The 23,374-nt window shown below is 41.0% G+C and overlaps 1 long non-coding RNA gene and 2 pseudogenes across 2 annotated transcripts in view; 1 reads left to right on the forward strand and 2 right to left on the reverse strand.

The window, feature by feature from the left end:
• Positions 1-323: 323 nt before the first annotated feature.
• On the forward strand, positions 324-12,564 carry LOC149748771 (MAU2 chromatid cohesion factor homolog pseudogene; annotated as a pseudogene).
• Positions 11,838-21,111, reverse strand: LOC149748772 (tripartite motif-containing protein 43-like; annotated as a pseudogene). The gene is made up of 8 exons (XR_016393899.1): positions 21,036-21,111; positions 20,613-20,750; positions 18,565-19,008; positions 17,583-17,678; positions 16,079-16,243; positions 15,329-15,351; positions 14,704-14,801; positions 11,838-13,571 (listed from the first exon to the last, which is right to left on the reverse strand). The product of XR_016393899.1 is annotated as a tripartite motif-containing protein 43-like (transcript).
• Positions 21,111-23,374, reverse strand: part of LOC149748773 (uncharacterized) — a 34,962-nt gene continuing 32,698 nt past the window's right edge. The window contains exon 4 of the long non-coding RNA XR_016393900.1: positions 21,111-22,928. This is a non-coding gene — a long non-coding RNA (uncharacterized LOC149748773). The remainder of the gene's footprint in view (positions 22,929-23,374) is intronic.

Raw genomic sequence — 23,374 nt, forward strand, 5'->3', positions numbered from 1 at the left:
GAATCAGCTCAGAGCTTGGCACAGCGTTCTTAGAGCACTGCCTTGGCTATGCAGAAACCCTTGGGTCCAGCAACAGTCTGAGCTGGATGAGAGATGGAGGGAGGGAGCCCCATTTTCCAGGATGTCCCACTTTGTGCATATGCATGATTCCCCTAAGAGGTCACCATTCCTCTTCTTCCTTTGAGGTCTGGGAGTTTCCCTGGGTTTAGCTATTAAGGGATAGGGCAGGAGGTGCCTTTTGGTTCTGGAGCCATAGGACAGGGTCTCAGCTGGAGGAGACCCAGCTGAGCAGGTAACTATTCATGGGGCAGAGTGTGGGCAAAATGGATTGTCACCTTTTGGAAGCAGCAAGTCCCCCAGTTCTCCTGACCCTCCAACATCACTGCATGGAGTCAGTAAAATGGGCAAGGTGTGGACTATGGGAATACGGAAGGAAGGGAAGTGAGAGCCTAGTAGTTGTGGGGATGGGGGCAGAGCACTTTTTCTGTCAAGGTCGCTGAACAGAACATTCTCCCCTCTTTTTTTTTTTTTAATATGTTTATTTATTTATTTATGTATTTATTTATTTGGCTGTGCCGGGTCTTAGTTACAGCATGTGAGATCTAGTTCCCTGACCAGGGATCCAACCTGGTGCCCCTGCATTGGGAGCGTGGAGTCTTGGCCACTGGACCACCAAGGAAGTCCTCCCCTCTTAAATTCAGAGAAAAAAAGCAGTGATGGGTGGAAGAGTTGCCTGTGTCCTGGGCAGTAGAGCATTTCTCTGGTGTTCTCCAGATATACCCAATCCAATCCTACAGGTAGAGGAGTCTGCACATTTTTTTACCTCCTAGAATTTCTCCTATCAGGAACTCCCAAATTCCCCACCTGAACCGGGGGCTGCTGAGCTTTTTCTGCCTGAGTTGCTTTTCCCCTAGGTGAACCATGTCAGCACCATGACAAGGTCCAACAACTATAAATATCAACCAGCCTTCCATGTCTCTATGAAGTTAAATGTTTGCCAAAGTGTGAGGATAAGAATATTTATTAGCAGTTTGCTAGCTGTAGTTAGACATTTTAAATATTTGACATGTGGTATGTGGACCTCAATTTGTACTCTTGCTCTGACCTCATAAATATTTTTATTTTTTTAAAAATATTTTGTATTTTAAAAAATTTTGGTAAAGTATGACAGTCAGAGGAACCAGCTGCGGGCACCCTGTACAAGTCGTCAAGTGAAGCTTTCCTTTGACACCCACCTCTTCCCATTCTAGTGCCTGCTCCCCGTCCAGCTTCTTTGAAAATTGCTTTTGTCCTCTGTAACTACTGATGAAATAAAATTTATATTTTAAGGCAGGACAAGAGAAATTAAACGTAAATTTCCCTTTCAGTGTCTGTTTAGGCCTCCTCTCCCCACAATGTGCCGTGTGCATCTGCATTACACATTAACCAGAGCTTCTGATGCTTCTTACTCACCTCTTCATAATTTTAAGTGTGATCATTTAAGATTAGAGGGTAGTGAATTCATACTTTTCAGGATGTGAAGATCTAAAATTTTGCATATGGTGGTAATAGGATGTGTTCCTAGTACATCTGAACTTATCACTTGATGTGGTTCAGTGCAGGCCACCCTAAAATGTGCCACTTTGACATTCTGGTTATACTTAAGAGACAACCAAGGAGGACACTCTGAACTTTCGTTGTCCCCCTGAAAGCAGGAAATAAATCTCCCATACAAAAGGTATCCTCCTGTTAACAGAATGTAGAGAGATATTCTAACCACCAAAGATAGGAAACTGAAAGCTAAGAAGGCTGCATAAACAAACTGTGTTAGTTTACTAATTTAATACCCTAAGACAAAACTTCTTTGTTTTGTCAATTTTTCACAAATGTATTGTTTCTTGTCTAAAAGGTATAAAAGCTGCCTACTTGGGTCACTTCTCTGAGTCTCATTTTTCTATGAGCTCCCATACATATGAATCAAATTTGTTTTTCTCCAGTTGATCTGCCATATGTCAATTTAATTATTAGAGCAGCCAAAGAACCTAGAAGAGAAGAAAGAAAAAATTTTCCTCCCCACACACCCATTAACAAGATACGTGATGAATTAACTATGACTTGAGTCTGCTATGCTATGAAGTAATTCCCGGGGCACATAAAGCCTGATCATCACTGAGGTAGGGCAAAGGGAAGAAAAAAACAAATGGTAAGTGCTCATGCCTGATCATTCAAATCTTCCACCTTGAGGTGAGTAGGGGATGTGTGAAGAATTTTAAACCACTGATTCTCAAACTTGCCGGAGCGTTGGAATCACCTGAGGAGTTTTGGAAAACGGCGATGCCTCTGTCCCATCAGAGAAGTTCTGATGTAATGTTCCGGGGCATAGCCTAAAATTGGGGAGTTTTAGAAACTCCCCAGGTGATTCTAACGTGCAGTCAAGTTTGAGAACCATTGTCCAGATTTAAACCTAGAATGTTCCTCCGTTTCTATCTGTACATTCACCATTCCACAGTTTTTGAAATTACATTACTCAGAACTTGATATATTGATAGATAATATGTTATTGATTAAACAGAGTTCCATATATACCTATATATGGCATGGTCTGGCACAATATTTCTTTGATTATACATCTAATTTCACCTGGCACACATATGCATTATTCTTTTTGAGTTGAAAATGTGGCCCCGTCCTGCCTGTGTTGCCGGATTGGCATTGACAGTAGTGTGTCTATTAAAGCTCTCTAACTTTCATGTACTGGGATCCTGACTCATTAAAATCAATAATTTTCATGACTCTCAGAGAGAGGGCTAGGTAGCATTGGTGCTTAAATCTTTGTCCTACCACCTGAGAAGCAGATTTTGCTGTCTGAGAGTAGGATACTGGTCACTGTAAACTTTGCTAAATATCCAATTTAACCTTAATTTTTAAAGTGTATTTATGTTGAAATGTGCTGAATAAGAATGAGAATTCTATCAGAATATAAGGCTACTGCTTCTAGGTTTCATCCCATTCCTGCTATGTCCCCTTACTGAATTAAGTAATTTAGTTGACCTCCATTGTCTATTGAAGGCCAAGTATGTGCCAAGGATACAATATGTTACTCTCCATTTCTCTCATTAAATTGGTGGATGCTTAGATGCTTGGATACTACTAGACTGAAAATAGTAAGAAGGTAAGGACAGTATTTTTTTAGTTACTATCTTCCCACTATCTTACACATGCTTAAAACGTAGAATACTATAAAAATGTGGTGAATGAATGCATAAATAAATGAAAGAGCCCATATAAACAATATTTTTCTGGCATTAACAAAGTTTTCCAAAATACAGGTAACATAATAGGACTGAAAATAATAAATCATAATGTCAACAAAATGTAAGAAATAAACTGATTTCCAGATTCATAGGCCGAGGAAATTCTATTATTTTGAGATTTGAAATGACTATACTGTAATTTTATTCTATAGGTTGGATTTTGAGATTTCCTCAGGATGGCAAATATATATTAGTGTAAGATAAATATGCCTAGTGATGGGAAACAGAAAACAAGACTTAGACAGTCAGGATTTATTTTTTTTTTATTTTTAAAATTTTTATAGGAGTATAGTTGATTTACAATGTTGTGTTAGTTTCAGGTGTACAGCAAAGTGAATCAGATATGCATATACTTATATCCACTCTTTTTTAGATTCTTTTCCCATATAGGCCATTACAGAGTATTGAGTAGAGTTCCCCGTGCTGCACAGTAGGCCCTTATTAGTTATCTGTGTTATATATAGTAGTGTGTATATGTCAATCCCAATCTCCCAATTTATCCCTCCCCCACACTTACCCCCTGGTAATCATAAGTTTGTTTTCTACATCTGTAACTCTATTTCTGTTTTGTAGATAAGTTCACTTGTACCCGTTTTTAGATTCCACATATAAGCGGTATCATATGATATTTGTCTTTCATGAGACAGGATTTAAATAGGCATATATATAAAATCACTTAGCATTAGGCGATATAAACATCATGCACTGACAAAAACAAAACAGATTTGCATTTGAAAGGGTAATACACACGATTGAGAATTCACATTTCTAGAAATAGAATGATACATATATCCTGTAAGAAAGAAGAAAAAGAAACTGAATAAAGGAGGAAACAAAGAAAAGAAAGAAACCATGAAATCAAAACAAAGAAAATAGCTTGGTGTATGGTCATGGGATAAATGATGACTGAAATGTGAAAAAATTGCATAAACTGTAATGTGCTAAATTCCATGAAACTGAGAGTTCACTTCTTTCAGATACTCAGGGCAAGTGAAAATCTCTCGAATGAGTTAGGGGACAGGCTGATTTGCTCTAACAAAGACTGTGACTCAGAGGCTGGTTTTCTTTTTTCTTTCTTTTTTTTAGTGGGGGCTGCCCTGAGTGGCATGCGGGATCTTAGTACCCTGACCAAGGATGGAACACTGAAGTGGAAGAGGACCGCCAGGAAAGCCCCCAGAGGCTGTTTTTCTTTCACGTGTCCGTTCATATATAACAGGTAATCAAGAGGAAGATTGATATCTTCAATAACTGGCTTTTTTCTAAGTGCACAAAAAAGAGCTTATTGATGCCATCTCTTAGCCATCCTGAGAAAATATCCTGAGCAAGGGGATCTAAGTGTAAGAAAATAATGTACTGTGTTCCAAAGCAGTTGTGTTTCCACCCTATTGGGTCAAGATTAGGCACATGACACACCAAGCTTCGAAACTTATCTGGAAGTGCTGGATGCACATTAAAAGCTTTTGTTTGTTTGGCTTGGTTTGGTTTAGAAGACAAAAATTCAATGATAAGAACAGCAGAAGAAATATACATGAGGTTATGTTCCATGAAAATAAACTGATCTTCAACAAGAACGATGTCATAGTGTTCTGGGTTAGAACCAGGAATGAGTTCTCCAGAAGAGTCAACTCTGCTTTTCACCATCGCCAAGATGTCAAGTGTTCACCTTTTTAGCATCTGGCTCCTAAGGGTCATGGACAAGGAATACCTACTTATCTTTGAATCTCTTAAATAGAAGGCTAAGTCAGAATTGATTCTCCAAATTTGGAAATGCTTATCAGAAATGTGCCCTTATTCTGTCCATCTATATTACCTAGCTTTCATAGAACACGTTCTCTCTACTCTTGTCCCCTGTTTCATGTAGCCCTTCATTAACTAACAAATTTCTTTATCAGCTTCTTTTGACAAACTGCATCTCCCCAGGTGATCTCAGATTGTATAATTTTACTTTATTTGCCTTCAACTCATCACTTCTTTCCATTTCCACCTAAAATTCCTGAGTGCTTTCTGTTGACACTCAAATTTCAGTGAGCAACAGTCATTACACCTTGAATTTCATAAGCTTAATTTTGCCCCTTTTCAAAGAAAGTTTTATAGCTAATAGTCTTCTTATTTAGTTTGCATTTAGTTGTACATACTGGCAGAATTAGCTACTGTGGGCCTTTGGACTTGTCTTTGATTGGAAGGTGAGGAAAATGTGTACTGGATACATTTTCGTAGCTATAATATCAAGAATTTCTTATTCTAAAGACGTTTCTACATCTTTCAGTTTTGATGACCTTTATTAGAATTAATGTCATCTGGGTCATATTTACAATTGAGTAATAAAATCAAGGTGAGACCACTGGGAACATTGCCAGTTAAACCCATCATGTGAGTCTTCTCATCCCCAGAAGAGGTTATTTATTTATTTAGCTGGTCTCTTTTCTTGTGTGTGTGTGTGTCAGAGATTTTTCAAAAGAAGATTCTGCAAAAAAAAAAAATCTTCAGAGAAGATTATCGATGGAAATAAAAAAACTGATACAGAAAATTCAGCATATGTGTAGTTTAAACAGGGAGATAAACATGTAAAACAGAGAATGTATAAAGTGAGAAGAGAACATGGCCCATGATAAATTCCTGGGAAAGCTATAATTTTAAAGAAACATTAAGGAAAATGAGCGGAATAATGGCAAAATAAAGGAAATAAATGGTACTTTGAAAGCATAAACTGAGTGCTTACCATGTGAGCTCGATTTTACCAGCACCGTATAGTTGACCTTTATCACTGCAGCTAAAGATACTAAGAATTAGCGGAGATGACTGCCCAGGTTCTCCTCCTGTCGGCTTTCCTTTGATTCCTTGCTAGTGACTAAGGATTCAAGATTATGTTAAATATAGTTCCTGTTATTAGATAATGAAAAATGCAGAAAATATGATTTTCGTCCCCAGCTCAACTCCTGATGTGTGATTTTGGTCAAATTTCCTCATATCTCTTTGATATTTTATTACATTTTTAATAGAATATTTTTTTAAACATTTTATCTCTTAATTTTCTATCTTTTTTATAGGATTTAATTTCTGTTCACCTAAAACATTTGTCTTTTAGAGCATGAAAACTTTCAAACTTTGGGGGACTCTGAATTGTACAAGCATGCCACTGTTTTAAAGGGAAGGGCTTAAGTTTATTGCTTTCTTACTAGAGAAAATCATAAGGAAATACCTTTTTTTTAAAAGATAGGAAGAAAATCTAAAAAAATTGGAAGAAGAGAGACTTGTTGCTGTGTGGAAAGGAGATTAGTAGCAATTGTTTCCTTCAATCCCATTTTAGGAAAAGCATCATGTTACTTTATCTGCAGCCACGAGGAATTCTTCCTATGTGAGTTTCTCCCCTCACCAATGGTTCATTTCCAAGATACCTGGGAAACATCCACAACTAACCTGCATTAACATAATCCTTTTAAGTAGAAAAATCACATTTACTGAAAGGAAGCAGCCTGTGAAAATCAAAAAAGGATGATGAAGAAAAATTTGTCTGATATGTAGAGCCTTGTGCTTGGAAGATCAGCACAGTTTCTAGAGAGTTAGAGTCCAGGGAAGCTTCTCATATGGAGTGAAGGAACCGTTGCCTCAATAAATGTTCAGACTAATCTGACATCATTTCTCAACAATTCTGTGGTAACATTGTTCTTCATCAACCAGGTAAAAACATTACCATAGAGTCTATTATTCCCCTCAACATCCTATCCTTGAACACAAATCTGTAATTCTGTATATATAAAAAAGTGTGTCTTGTTTTAGGTAATGTGTGGCTGGACTGTATAACTAATTTTTTTTGCATTTCTCTTCCATATTATTATTTATTTATATTCTTACATGCAAGTTTTCCACTATCTTCTGTGTTACTGCCTTACATGCTCTAGATTTTATATATAACTTTAGGAATCAGTTAGCATATCTATATAAACTATTTTATGGATCTTGTTGTCAATGAAAATTCAGTTAACAATCAAGATAAGGAAAAAAAAGAGCATTTTACTCAAGCCAAACTGAGGAGTATAACCCAGGAGACGGATCCTCAGAAGCTCTGAGAACTATTCCACCTGTTAGAAATGGAAGGAACAGTCACATAAATTTTCAGGACAAAGGGATCATACATCAAAATGACATATCGATATTTTATATAAAGTTCACCAAAGATATACAGTCCAGGTAACTCATACAAAGTGAGCAGCAAGTCGTTATGATCCCTTACAGAGTTGAGAAAGAATACTCTTCTTCAAGAAGTTACATTGCCAACATTAGAAGAAAGGGAAGAAAACGATCTTTATGCTCGAGTGGGCACCCCCATGTTTGAGGAGGTCTAGTTAGTGTGGAATGCAGATGCACACTGCACATGAGGGAGGGAGAGAGGAGGCCCAGACAAACAGAGGAAGAGAAGTTTATGTTTAAATTTTCTTGTCATACCTAAAAATACAAATATTATTTCATCATTATCAATGTCTCACCTACTTTTTTCCATCAACTAGTGCAGTGGTTTCAAATGGGGGTGATTTTTTCTTCCAGAGGGCAATTGTTGATATGTGTAAAAATTTTTGGTTGTCACAGTTGGAAGTTACCATTGATATTTCATGGGTAGAGACCAAGGATTCTGCTAAACATCCTACAAGGCAGACCTACAAGAAAGGAAAAACCAGTCCCAACTGTCAATTGCTCTGATGTTGAAGAAGCCCTGAAGTAGAAAATCTTAATATAGATGAATAGTAAGACTTTTAATTAGCCAGTAACAGGAGAGAACAGGCAGGAATAAATGGAAAGCTAAGAATGAAAATAAAATGTTGTCGGTCTAAGATTTATATGGGATTCCCTGAAATCACTCTAGATGATTAAATTCATATCTACTAGCAAACAATATTTTTACTTGGAATTTTGTCACTGTGATTTAAGACTTTCTGCCTTTCAATCTGTAAACATATTTTCAATACTGTGAATAATACACCTGAATACATTCCTTGATTATTTTGTTGCTTATTTATTGACACTTGTTTTAGGTACTGAGGAGTAGCCATGAACAAGACAGACATCATGCCTACCCTTATGAAGGTTATAGTCAGGGAGCAAGGAACTGAATAAATGCTACAGGAATCGTAGTTAAAATTTGAGTCAGTGTGTGAAAGGGGAAAAAAGGGAGTATATTAAAGGAAGATAAAATGAAGTATAAACTTAGGCTAGTGTAAGGGAGTGGCATTTGAAGACAGACTTGAAGGGTAAATAGGGTGGGGTAGGTGGAGATCCTGAGGTGGGAACGAGGTCAGGTACAGGACCTAGAGGAAGACTGGAAGGACCGGAACAGATCACCACATTCCCCTATTCTGCCTCACTATGGATCAGTTTTAGAAGATTCCACACTACAGAACCACACACCACCAGGGAATCTTAGATCTCAGGAAAGGAACAGGATTTTCTTGAGCATGGCTAATTTTCAGGTAGTTTGGCATCTTGCATCAGAATTTGGATGTAGTGATGCTTGCTGTCCGCTAATTCCAATGAACTGTATCTTCCTTCTTTGTCCAGAGTCAGGAAACCTGTATCCAATGGAAAAGACTTTTTGCACTTGTAGATTTTAGAGACAAAGACTCCTTCTCAAAATGAAGGCTTTATAGAGCCTTGAGCATAATAATGTATCACCCAAAGAATTTCAATTAACTTTATCACCCAGCCATTGCATACAAGTTCCATAAAGGCAGGTATGCTGCAGGATTTTCTTCATAGCTCTGTCACTGCTAACTAGGTCTGTACCTGGCACTCAGTAAAGAGAGGGTTTAATCATCATTATGATCAAATATCCTTTTTTATAACATATTTAATTTACTTATTTCATTGTGACAGGTCTTAGTTGTGGCTCGCTGGCTCCTTAGTTGTGGCATGCGCACTCTTATTTGGGGCATTCATGTGCGATCTAGTTCTTTGACCAGGGATTGAACCTGGGCCCCCTTCATTGGGAGCATGGAGTCTTAACCACTGTGCCACCAGGAAGTCCTGATTGTAATATCCTTTTAATCTCTTGGCTGTACCATCCTCCAGCTCTCTACGTGCTCGCACAGACATCACTCACCCAGCATTCCTCAGCAGCCTCTTCCGTGGAACGGTGTCTGTGAGCCTTGTGCTCCTGACCTTGAGAGCAGACCAAACAGAGCAAGCTCTTGCTGGCTTCACAGAAGATCTTCTTTGTCTCCTTATGGGTCCCACACATATGTCCCTCAGAGTTCAGGAATTGCCCGAGATTTTCTTTTCTGGCAATGGACACCAGATTCTTCAGAAAACAATTGGTTTTGAGGTTTGTTTGCTCTGATCGTTGCCTGCACACTGGGCAACTGGCAGAGTCTTCAGCTTGCCCCCAGAGAAGACAGAGACAGCACCTACAGAAGCTGTGTCCACAGCCTATGCTGACTGGGTCTAGAAGGTAATTCAGGCACACGAGGCAGGTGAGCTCTTTCTGGAAGGCTTCTGGGATGTCTGAGTTCATTTTTTCTGAGGGAAGGAAATCAGGAGTTTATTCCTCTTCCCCAAGGACAAAAGAGGCCCAAGGACCAAGAGGACTTGGTGTCAGCCTGCGACCTCCTGGGTGTGGAGGCCGAGAACCCTCCGGGTGGTGGGATCTGAGTACACACGGCCACTGGTCCTGCTCAGCAAAGGGATGCTGCAGCTGACGGAGCGTGAGTTGCAGGAAGTCCACCCATTGCTGACTCTCTGTGGACAGATAGTTGAGAACTGGCATGGGAACCCCATCCAGAAAAGAGTCTCTGTGTGTCTTCTTCCTGGTGCTCCAGGTTACCCACTACCTGGGTGCTGGTCAGGTAAAGAGCGTGAAGCGGTGCCTGAAGCAGCTGTCGCAGTGCATCCACACCATCTCCATACTGCACCTGAGAAGACAGTGCCCAGCAACCACGCCAACCTCTTCCACTGGCTGCCCAAGGAGCACATGTGCTTGCTTGTCTACCTGGTGACTGTGATGCACTCCATGCAAGCCGGCTACTTAGAGAAAGTGCAGAAGTCCAGAGACAAGACCCTCATGTAGCTGGAGAAGCTCCAGGTGCTCTACTGCAGCCCCATCCTGTCCTCCTTCCAAGTAATCCTGCTTGAGCACATCATCACGTGCAGGCTCGTGACAGGACATAAGGCCACTGCACTGCAGGAGATCTCCCAGGTCTGTCAGCTGTGCCAGCAACCCCCCTGGCTCTGCTCCAACCACTCAGCATACACTGCCGGGCTTGTATTGTGTCTCTGTCAACTGCATGGACAGCGCTAAAGCCCAGTTCACCACAGCTTTGCGGCTCACCAGTCACCAGGAGCTGTGGGCCTTCATGGTGACCAACCTGGTGAGTGTGTATATAAGGGAAGGAAGTAGACACCAAGAGGTACTATTCAGTTTGTCGGAGAGGATCAGTGCAGACCACAGCTTCCCTGTCAGCTCGCACTGCCTGCTAACGGCAGCTTTCCAAGTGCTTAGGCTCTTCATCTTCCAGGGACGCTATGAGGAGGCCAGTCGCACTTTACATCATGTTTGTCTCTGCGTATTTCTTGAAGCGTTTCTTTGCTTCTAGGGCATTTTGTACATAGAACAGTTGAAATAAGAACCTCAAAACTTACCATCTGTCCTGAAGTTAAGGTGCTTTTAGTGACCACTCTGTTATCTATGTATATGTAAAGTTAAGGATAAGTTCTTAAGTGTACACTTAAAAATTCAGTACTTGATATTTAATATTCCACTCTAGCTTTATGGAAGCCAACCCGTGTGTACGTGCATGCATGTGTGTGTGCGGGCTTTGAACCTCCCCTTCACTGCAGCATCTTTCCATTACATAAAGCTGTTGTAAATACCTTCCCGTGAGTCCAAATTCAGAGCCTCACAGTTTCTCAATCATAAGAACTTAAGACAGCCAGCAAGGAAGGCCCCAGGGAGACATTACAGCTAGTGTCATACAGCTAAGTGTTTAGAAAAAACAGATAAATAAAAGTCCAAACTTTAAGCACACAGGGGTGCGAGGGAGTAGCAGAAAGATTCCTGTTGATAGGTAAATTATTGAAAGCTGGTCAGACCCCTCGTGTGTGCCTCCCACTTCGTCCTGTCGGCAGTGGGGCCCTCAGGGTCTAAGGTTCTGGGGGCTCAGGTCCAGGAGTGCCAGGTTCCCTCACAGACGCCTAGCTGCCTTACCCTGTTGGGTCCTCACAGTTGCCCATGGGTGAGGCCAGGGTCCTCCCACTGGGGTAAGCACTCCGAGTTCCAGTTATTGGGAACACAGGCAGGGAAATCGGAAAGGGCCACTGGGCACAGAGAGTAAATTTGTTGGTTGCGTTGTCTTTGTTTCCTTAAAGGGTTTTTAATAAGCATGTTTGGCATACTTCTTTTAATGGGTTTGTAATGTCCTATATATATATATATATACACATATATACATATATTGTGTGTGTGTGTGGTACGCGGGCCTCTCACTGTTGTGGCCTCTCCCGTTGCGGAGCACAGGCTCCAGACGCGCAGGCTCAGCGGCCATGGCTCACGGGCCCAGCCGCTCCACGGCATGTGGGATCTTCCCGGACCGGGGCACGAACCTGAGTCCCCTGCATCAGCAGGCGGACTCTCAACCACTGCGCCACCAGGGAAGCCCTAGGATGCAGTAAGTTTTATAACGTAGGCTGGATAGTAAATTTAATTAACCAGTATTGAAAAACTTATCATAATATATTCAGGAAGTAGATTTAGTGGTGGAATTACAATGGTGAATATACAATTCAGTGTGGGGCAGCAACATTTAAATAAAAAACCAATGCTCTATCGTATGATGGTAAAATGGGAACAGACAATGTTCCCTGTCCTAACATCTCATCCTTCGTGGCCTAGGTGATGATCCTAAGTAAAATTAAAATAATATAAAACAATAACATAAGACCACCATGATTGCAATAAACACAATCACCCTCACACTTCTAGTATCTACACTAACAGAGCCTCCAACACACAGATGCACTTTTCCGAGATAATTAAAAATCAACTGGGCTCAAGCTCAATGTGTGTAATCTAATCAGTTTTTGACATCCACCTTCAAATCCTGAAAATTTAAACTTTTAGATTCTAGTCCCTAAGTTTTATTGCAAATCTCCTTTCCAATAAGATAATTGTTTTCTCTATTTATTAATTTATTCAGGCAAAGATTTGTTCAGTGCCCCTCATGAGGCACTTCCTTTCTTTAGGTCTTTTCCCTTATATTATTGTAAAAGAAAAGGACCTGCAAATTCTGGGTTCTCTAAGAAAAGAAGACTTATCCCCGTCTCCAGGGTCAGTGGAGATTTCTCTGTCAGATCGGTTTTCACCCTGAGGGTTAACCGATGTGTAGGACAGAGTAGATCATGAGGAAGGAGGAGAAAGTTGGGGGCTGACGTGGGTCTGGTTGGTGACCACGTCTGTCCATGCTGTGTAAGCCCTGGGTTCCTGTACTGGTATCAGGAAGTGGGAAGCACACGCCCACACTTCGGTGAGTTGAGCAAGCTCACAACACAGGTGAACAGCCTCGTCCCATATTCCAGACAAATGTCTGTCAGGCAAGCTTTTATTGTCAGGAAGATGGAAGACACCAACAAAATTTGCATTTGACACTGTCTTTATAACAAATAGCAATAAAAGGAGGTTCCATTGCAGTAGAAAGAGCCTAAAGACAATGAAGTAACCTTGATTTGCTGCAGCTGAGAAGGGTTCCCTCAGAGAAGGAGTCCTGAGCATCCAGTCCGGGTCCTGACTTAGCCCTGCTCACGGGTGGCCAGTGCAAATGAAAGGCCTGACAGGGAAAGTGAACAAGCCATCCTCGTACCTCCAAAGGAGGGAGCGCCTGGCAACGTCCACAAAACCCATACTCCCACTGTCAAAATCAAGGAACACGCCAACCCTGCCCTGAGGTTTCTCTATGTACAGAGGAGTGTCCGGGATGGTGGTCCAGAGACGGTAATGATGACCCTCCTTCACACACACAAGGAGAAAGTTGTCCCTGTTGGATTCCTTCAGTATGCCGTCATCCTTCCTTGTCCAGGAATCCTTACACACGCCTACAGCCCAGTCCCAAGAGCTGTCCACATCCACCTCCCAGTACTGTTTGCCAGAAGTGAAGCCCTGGGATCCCCATGCAGCAAAATACTGCGATGTTCTGCCATCCAAAGACACATAGAGGGTGTCATGCTCATACTTCAAACTTCTTGCATCATCAAACAGCCTGATGTGCTGGCTGCTTACTTCATTATTGAATGAAATTGTTACTGTGGAGAGATGAGAGAATACTCCAGTCAAAATCAATGTTAAAAATAAAATTATGTCTGTGAGAGAAGAGGGTCCACCTAGGGTCTCACTGGGAGAAAAAAGAAACACAAAAAAAACTCCTTAAGATTATAAGAAGTGCAGTTCTAACTGGAAACATTGGATTCAAATCTTGCCGGGATATCTGCTGAGGAAACGGATAACTAGTTACCATGGAAAACACTTCCTAAAAATTCAGAGATTATACAGGATAGGTAGGTCATGGCTACTTCTGGCTGGGTACTTTTCCTGACAGCTAAAAGACTGGACACCGGGCACTGATCACCAAGACCATGACAATATAACTCACCTCCACCTCCACTACCACTGCTCAGGGAAAAAAAATACATTGTAGAGTAGAGAACTGGTGATCATTCTAGCATCTCAGTTAAGTTAGCAAATGGACACTGCAAAAACAAAGCCTAAGGATGGCTTCTTAAAAGTGGTTTCCTTGTAGGAATTTCCGCCTTTGATATGTGGTTCCAACGTGAGGCCTAGTCTTCCACTTCCTGCTACGTTACCCTCCAGATTTAGGTTGATCATGAAGCTCTATGTGGCTCATCAACCACCAATTTGCTTCCTTGTTGTTGTTCACAAATCCTGGTTTCTGCATCTAATTTTTGTGGCTTATATATTTTTTTCTGATTATGTCAATGGAAAAAAACACATCATACATTCAATTGCCAAGAAACTTTCAAGCAAAAATGTTTTTGACCTCTAAGTAACTGCACTTAGACCCTGAAATTGGAGTATCCTGGATTAATAACCCGTTTTCTAGAATTCAGTGAACAACTGACATTGTATGTGATGCTATTTCTAGGGCTCAAGGAGCCATTTTTGGAGCATGCCCTTTTTTTCATTATAGAAATTATTTATCAAATTTATAAGTAAGTTATAAGGCCTGAATCACATCTATCCCTGCACCAGCCTGCATGTATTTTGTAAGGATTTTAATGACTCTGTGACTACACATGTCTATACCTGCCTATTTGCAGGCTGTTCTGTACAAGGTGAGAGATGAAGAGGGAAAGATTGTCTGTGGAAACATTATTGAAGGACCTTGCAGGGTGGACACACCGATGGGGTGACACTCACCTCGGAAGCGGTTGAGCCAGTCCATCAGCCCAGTGATGGGTCGTGCACGGAGTTCCGGCAGCAGAGGCTGAGGCATGTGCAGCTGTGCTGACTCGCTCCTGTCAGGAGGAAGACGCGGTTAAACTTTCTGCTGGCCAGGACTTCTTAACCACAGCCTTCAAGAAAAAGTCAGCATCCTTCAGCTCAACTCTCTTATCAAAATCCTTTTCTCCACAATCATGGGATGGGATCATGCCTTTCTTAGGAAATTTTTTCTCACTTTAATTCACGACCTGATTTCACCCCCATTTCTCAGAGACACTTGCCTCTCTCACCTAATGCTTGGGAAGTACTAGTCCTTGCAGTTCAGTGTGTTTATGATTTTGAAATTTAAATCAGAAAAAAACTGGCCTTTTAGAAACTTCTGCATTGAGCTCTGCAGCACATACATCTCTAAGCCACAGGAGCAAACTTCTGATGCTCAGTTCTGATGCAAACGGAACAGGAAATCATACTCAGCAAAACAGGCCCCACACAAGCACACACAAGCCATGTAGTATTATCTAGTAAGTTATGTGTTCCCTTTGTTAAATGCAGCTTGATCTCTTTCACAGCGCCCTGGTCAGCATCACAAGATTAGACTTACCATTTCAGTTTGTCTCCCAATTCCTGTCAAAAATAGAATAAAAAAATATAAGGTTAGATTTCTTATAAATAGCCAACCAGGATTTGGTTTGGGGAAAACTTCAGAAGACATCTAATCACCACCACAAGAAAACAGTCTGGAAAATCTGTTTTCCTTTTTCTCCCTAAAGAAAATTCTGGCACGATGTGTTGAAAGAATCTAAATTCTTAATAAATTAACAAACCTGAGGGTGAAAGAGAAAGAGCAAGAGAGAGAGAGAGAGAGAGTGAGAGAGAGAGAAAGGACAAAGGTAGTGATTGTGCATTGCTGCAACCCTCAGCTCTCTGTAAATTCGTCTTTCCTAGGGCTTGTCCAAAAGGGTAATATGCCCCTCCAAAAAGGCAACTCAAACCTAGGATATCCCAACAGGAGGTGGAAATATATGAGCTTTTGCCAAGTTTCTCCCATTGCCCAGCTGGAGATCAAAAAACTGAATGACAATACATAAGTTGTTCCTTTCTGGTTTTGACAGAAGCAAGCTACAAAAGGAGATTTTGAGAAGGGAATATTCCTGGGGAGTCTCCATAATAACAATTCTGTAAAGCTTGTTCAATCATGGTTTGGATGAGTTGCATTTCATCTATAATATTTCCAACTAGGAGAGACTCCCACCTTAGAATGCAAGAGATGAATAAATATCCCCCTGGTACCATTTAATGGTCATTGAAGGTGTGAGCTTCAGATAAAATATTTTCAGTCCTCAGTTCTTACCTGGAGCAGCTCCACATCTGGTTTATAGGACATTTTCATGAGCTCTTTGTATATTACTTTGAGGTCTGTCTTCTTTCCACTCATTTCCTCTTGTCTTTTTCTGATTTGCTTACAAATCTTTTGGCTTTCTTTTACAATACTCCCTAAGTAGTAATTTTCTTCCTCCTGAAGAAATGGAGTTACCATCTGATAAGTTTTCCTAATCATGTCTCCATATCGATACACGTAGAACTGTTGTGAGATGGATTTCAACCGCATTTAGTTTGCTCTGATTCATGTTCTCTCCCAAGAAGCTACATCCATCCCAAATTCGTATCTTCTAAAAAATCAATTTATTCCTCTTTCCCTCACTTATTTTTCATTGTTTTTAACTACATCAAGAGCCAAACCCACCCTTTCCTCAAACCACTTTCATCAAATTCATGAGTTCCTGAAACATCTGGAGAAAATCTTTTCATGGATCATTTCTTTCATATGCCTGCTTTCAAATCTGAAAGACCCCATGCAAGCAATTGAAATGTATGGGTGATTCCTACTTCATATGCAATATCCTCACCTCAATGTTAATAAGTAAATTCGTTTCTCATCTCAAACCTCCCAAACTCCACAGCCCGAGTTTCTCTCTGAGCAGCCATGTTCCATTTTACTCTCAGGGTTAGTATCCTCAGGAAAGATCTTCCTAAGAATCTCACCTACTGCCCTCAAACAGGTGCCAATCCCCATAGCCCTTTCTTTCTGCCCTCCCTTTTTGTATAAACAGGTTCTGTCCTCCCTCTGAGGCCACAGCCTCCTTCCCATATTGTTTGGAAGGTCATTCATCCTCATTCCATTGCATATTCCCTCTCAGTATTGATGGATTGACTTTCTCACTCTCCATCTCTGTCTTTCTCCTTGTTCCTTTTCTCCCTGAGGTTTTTCTTTAACATGTCACATTTTCTCCTACTTGAATTAATGTCACTCTCTAGCTAGTGAGCTGTCGCTTTTCACGATCACAGGCACACCCCTTAAATTCCTGTTCATGTCTCCTTTGTATCACCTGGGCTCATGTACTAATCAGACTGAAGCACTTGTGGTTCCCAATGATATGCCCTTTACTTTCTGGAATGTATGACTTACAGAAATCTGTGCCTGAAATAACCCACGGATTTTTAAACACCCACTTGATCTTCAGACGTGGGATTGATCTTAAACATGAGAAATTTTCCCTGGGATCCCGAATCATGGGCGTGGAATCGTCCACATCACTCCATGTGCCTCCACCTTAGCACTTGTGCCACATTCTTCTAGAGGATTTTTGTTGTGGTTACTGATCCATTAGATTCTAAAAAACCCAAGAGGCGGGTTTTGTGGGTTCAAATGATACATAGACAACGTTTTTCAATGGTGCTCAACCCATTCTCAGAATTTCATGGCCCATGATGATTTCACCTCAAATTATTCAGGGACAAGTTTCTAGCATGTCTGCCTCAACTTGTTTCAAAGAGAAATACATTCTCACTCTTACCATCCAAGGGTCAGTTCCTCTGCCATTTTTCTTGAGATTTCTTTCAATTTCTTGGATATTTTCCCATAAAGATCTCATTTCGTTTGCCAGCTTCTCCTGTAAAATAATTGAATTTTAACACCAGAAAAGCAAATAGATTGAGGTTTCAGAACCCAAACGATGGAGTGTACCCAGGGATGTCAGGTACAGGACCTAGAGGAAGACTAGAAGGACCGTAACAGATCACCACATTCCCCTATTCTGCCTCACTATGGATCAGTTTTAGAAGATTCCACACTACAGAACCACACACCATCAGGGAATCTTAGATCTCGGGAAAGGAACAGGATTTTCTTGAGCATGGCTAATTTTCAGGTAGTTTGGCATCTTGCATCAGAATTTGGATGTAGTGATGCTCGCTGCCTGCTAATTCCAATGTACTGCATCTTCCTTCTTTGTCCAGAGTCAGGAAACCTGTATCCAATGGAAAAGACTTTTTGCACTTGTAGATTTTAGAGCCAAAGACTCTTTCTCAAAATGAAGGCTTTATAGAGCCTTGAGCATAATAATGTATCACCCAAAGAATTTCAATTAACTTTATCACCCAGCCATTGGATACAAGTTCCATAAAGGCAGGTAAGCTGCAGCATTTTTTCATAACTTCGACATTGCTAACTCGGTCCGTACCTGGCACTCAGTAAAGAGAGGGTTTAATCATCATTATGATCATAATATCCTTTCTTAAAAAATATTTATTTAATTTATTTATTTCATTGCACCAAGTCTCAGTTGCGGCTCGCTGCCTCCTTAGTTCTGGCATATACACTCTTTGCATGCATGTGGGATCTAGTTCCCTGACCAGGGATCGAAGCTGGGCCCCCTTCATTGGGAGCATGGAGTCTTAACCACTGTGCCACCAGGGAAGTCCTGATTGTAATATCCTTTTAATCTCTTGGCTGTACCATCCTCCAGCTCTCTACGTGCTCGCACAGACATCACTCACCCAGCATTCCTCAGCAGCCTCTTCCGTGGAACGGTGTCTGTGAGCCCTGTGCTCCTGACCTTGAGAGCAGACAAACAGAGCAAGCTCTTGTTGGCTTCACAGAAGATCTTCTTTGTCTCCTTATGGGTCCCACACATATGTCCCTCAGAGTTCAGGAATTGCCCGAGATTTGCTTTTCTGGCAATGGACACCAGATTCTTCAGAAGAAAATTGGTTTTGAGGTTTGTCTGCTCTGATCGTTGCCTGCACACTGGGCAACTGGCAGGGTCTTTGGCTTGCTCCCAGAAAAGACAGAGACAGGACCTACAGAAGCTGTGTCCACAGCCTATGGTGACTGGGTCTAGAAAGTAATTCAGGCACACGAGACAGGTGAGCTCTTTCTGGAAGGCTTCTGGGATGTCTGAGTCCATTTTTCTGAGGGAAGGAAATCAGGAGTGTATTCCTCTACCCCAAAGACAAAAAAGGCCCAAAAGGAATATCAGACTCAGATTGTCACTGAACAATACACTGCTTTAGGAAGGATTTTTCATTTGACAGAAATGGAAAACTGAGACACAAAGAGAACTCTCAAGAGCTGCAGAAAAATTTCCCAGCTGCCAAACCGACACAACTTCTTGCCCTCCTTTCCCTACTTAAAGGAGAACCTCAGGTTTGTTGAGATCTTATTTTCCTCTAGATAACATGAGCCGAGGAGTTTGACCTAATTTATAGCTCTGTGTGGTGGGTCCTGATTGCCCTAAACAATCAATCATGATGCTCAATGCCAGTCATTGATTTAGCGCCGCATACTTGACTAAGCTTGTATTTTTATTATTTCGTATAATTGTCAGGCATTTTTCTTTGGATGTCCTTTTTTTATCTCATTCTGAATCTAGATCCACAAACATTGTTTTTCTTTGCAAAACACTTTCTGAATAATTCAGAGATAATGAAGAGGACCCTAAACATTGTCAGATTGGATCCTATTCTAACCAGAAGCAACTTACATGGATATACTAATCGGTTGAGTTTGCCTTCCTGTCTCATCTGTAGCACACTCATCCATCAAACCAGAAATGAAAGAGAATGGTTATATCTTCCCAGTCTTTAAAACTGTTATCAAGGGGCTTCCCTGGTGGCGCAGTGGTTGAGAGTCCGCCTGCTGATGCAGGGGACACGGGTTCGTGCCCCGGTCCGGGAAGATCCCACATGCCACGGAGTGGCTGGGCCCGTGAGCCATGGCCGTGGAGCCTGGGCGTCCGGAGCCTGCACGTCCGGAGCCTGCGCTCCACAACGGGAGAGGCCACAACAGTGAGACGCCCGCATAACGCCAAAAAAAAAAAAAGAATGTTATCAAGCACCCCTTTCACCTTGTGGTAAGATGCAGTTTGCATGTAATGGTAATAATCAGCGCCAAAAACAAATCACGCTTTTTAAAACTGATTTTGCTAAAATATTGGGTCCTAGTGTCTGTACTAGTTAAGTAAAGAGGTTCCTCAACTTTCTTATATTTCTGCATGTATGCAAGTGTCACTTTTCTCTTGCCCAGTCATTTCTTAGTTTGTTTAAAATTTCAGTCAGAATAACCCACATTTCTGAAGAGACAAAGTTTACTTCACTTTAAAACAATATTTTCTCCCAAATTATTGCATGCATTACCTAGTTCTGTTGTGTAGAATATTATGTCTCCTGTGTATACAGGCACACTCCGCTTTTAAAGTAGACTGTAATAGGTACTGCACATGAAGTCAAATAGTCCTAAAAATTATTTTTAGTCTCTACATCAAACACAAACGTATAAGATATCAGACAACCACTTTCTGAGTCTTTGTAATGCATAGGAATAACTAAGAGATGAACAAAATCAGATAACTAAAACTAATCACCATATTAATTCCAACATGTATGCCAAGACAAGATGGCAATACAGAAATACAGTCATTTCACTAAGTTGGCACACAAGATTATTTCAATGAAACAGCCTCAATTTTCTGTTAACATTAGGAAATTGTGTTTTCTTCCCCTCAGGAGAGTCCCATAAACTGCTCTATGGTAAACTGCATACTCACTGAAAGTGCTGTAGAAACAATCCTTGCTGGAGAAGTAATAAGACAATGTCCGCTCGGGGATCAAGGCTTCCAAGGGTGGTGGTGGTAGCTCTCAGAAGTCTCCAGAGCCAGGTGAGCTCCAAACACTGGCTCTCAGTTCTGGAGAAGAATGAGTTTGGCTCCTTTAGTGTCCTTACATTGAGCTCTGAACCCCACCCGCTTTTTCCAAGGGATTGCATTTCACCAGTCTTCTAATAGGGTTAATATGGATGACGAGATTTCCTGAAACCTAGGACAAGGCTGCTTTAACACCTTGGATAATCTTCATAAACCCATCTCTGCAAACATCTTCTCACCAAGAACCACTGATTATACCACAAAGCCACCCTCAAGTGGGCCTTCATATGTGTTTCTAGATATCATGGATTTTTATTTTTAACTTACCAAAGAAGTTGGAAAGATGATTTCATCACTTAGAGAGTTTAGCAAATGTCTTGGAAAACTTGGAAATCTGATCAAGCCCCCCAGTGTCTCCCAGCAACAGGACAGGAGATTCTCTGCCTGGTGCTCCCCAACCCAGCTCAGGGGGGACAGTAGAGAAAGGCCCCAGCACAGAGACCCCTTTGGGACAGTGTCACTTATAGGTTGCCTTCGAACAAAACAGAAACAACAATAACCACAATGGGAAAACTAGGACAAAGAAACATTTTGAAGAAATAACACATACCCTTACCTTCCTTTCCTGATATATTTCTCACTGAACGATCAACTTGAGAATGCAGAGTTTTTGAAAGGAGTGAGAATCATGACCCTGTCTTGAAGTCTTCCAAGATACATGTACCATATATATATGTTTCCAGTGGTTGATGCTCCTAAATGTTTATGAACATGATTTTAAAATGACCTTGAACTACAAAAGCACAACCTCTCTCTCATGGGGGACCACAATTGTTACAAGCATTCCCAAGGTCATTATTTTTCAATTCTTAACCAATTTCCCTAGCACCCTTCTTTTCTAAGTGAAGTATGGCAATATAGGTTAATTACTACAATAATAATTTGTGTTCCCAATTAGTCATAAAGTGGTTTTGGGAATGCTGACATGAAAGTGATTTGATTTTATTTCTCTGTTTTTCTATATTTTACATATGGCAGCAGTCACTAAAATCAGAGCACCAGATGCAAATGTACAGTTTCCTCTTCAGGAGACACTGACACTCTGGACCTCCTCAGTGGAAGAGGTTGAAGACAGCACTAGCCCAGAGTTCCCTGGAGAGGATGACATTCGGCCTGTAAGTGTGTGTTTAATTAGGAGCCTGCCCCTCAAGCAGCAGCTAGGAAGACACATAAGTGTAAGCTCTCTAGTTTAAAATCACGATAAAAGACTTGACTTACGTCTGCAAAACTGCTCATGGTACCACTTGGATTAGTTTAGTGCCTGACTGAAAAATCAGAGGTGTGTGCACGCTAAAACATGCTGCTGCCCTCACTTCCCCCTTTGTAGTCTAGCCCGGCCAAGTTGGCATGTCAAGAAGCCATCATGAGGTTATATGCTGCAAAAGTTATCAAACATAAAAATAAGTCTCCTTGGTCTATTTTAAGTTTATTATTCAAGACCACCCACAGAATGAATGCCCTAGATATATTGATACATTCTGGAACTCAATAAGTTGATCATATTACTACACATTTCTGATTGCAAAGGAAAGAAACTAACATTTTGGCTTCTAAGTTTAGTGTCTGTGAACTTGACTGACATCAGTGAATTTCTATTTTTAATTTTATATCATTCAGTATTGTGAATTGTTTTGCAGTGTTTTTTTGTTGTCATGTGGACTCAGCTCTTTTAGAATATTAATAAAAATCCATTGGTTGAAAACATACAAGAGATCATAGACTAAGTCAGTAATTACCAGCTATTGTCACTGAGGTAACAGGTTAATAATATGTAGTATATTTTGTTCAGTGATATCCAGCATTTCAGAAATTTTGACTGATTTCTATTGATTTAGCTATTGAAAATGCAGCATAATACATTCTTTTGTACATATATCCTTGTCTGTGAGAATTTCTATTGGAAACAATGCTCAAAGTGATGTTGCTGAGTTAAAAGGATATGTAGATATAAGCTTTTTTTTTTTTTTTTTTTTGTGGTACGCAGGCCTCTCACTGTTGTGGCCTCTCCCATTGCGGAGCACAGGCTCCAGACGCGCAGGCTCCGCGGCCATGGCACGGCATGTGGGATCTTCCTGGACCGGGGCACGAACCCCTGTCTCCTGCATCGGCAGGCGGACTCTCAACCACTACGCCACCAGGGAAGCCCGGCTTTAGTGATTTCTAAAAGAAAGAAAAGAGTCACAGCTGAAGAACCTCTTTTTGTTTTAACACTCCCAAGTAAATTAACTCACAGGCCAGGAACATGGCAGCGAGGCTGCAGAGGCAGGGAGGAAAATAGGGTAGGTATTCATCAACTTTCTATATAATTCTCCCAGCTCATCATGAAATGTGTGGCTTTTGTTTAAGCATGCTAATGTACCTCTATCCCTCTAGTGCCTGATGCATGTCTCGTGTAAGAATACCACCTCGTTTCTTATATTGTACCCTACTTTATTATATTACACGTGCATATTAAAACACTGACCAAAGTGAGGCTACTTATAAAATTTGCCATCTGCAGCCCTCAAATTCATCAATTGAGGGATAGAAGTTACAAGAACAATTCCAATAGGTCTTCTGCCCACTTTAGAAATTTGTGGCAAGGAGCTAATATTTCACCTAAATTA

The sequence above is a fragment of the Delphinapterus leucas genome, chromosome 7 (assembly GCF_059928025.1).
Source record: "Delphinapterus leucas isolate spDelLeu-1000000601 "Yukka" chromosome 7, BTC_Dleu_Yukka2, whole genome shotgun sequence".
Taxonomy (NCBI): Eukaryota; Metazoa; Chordata; class Mammalia; order Artiodactyla; family Monodontidae; genus Delphinapterus; species Delphinapterus leucas.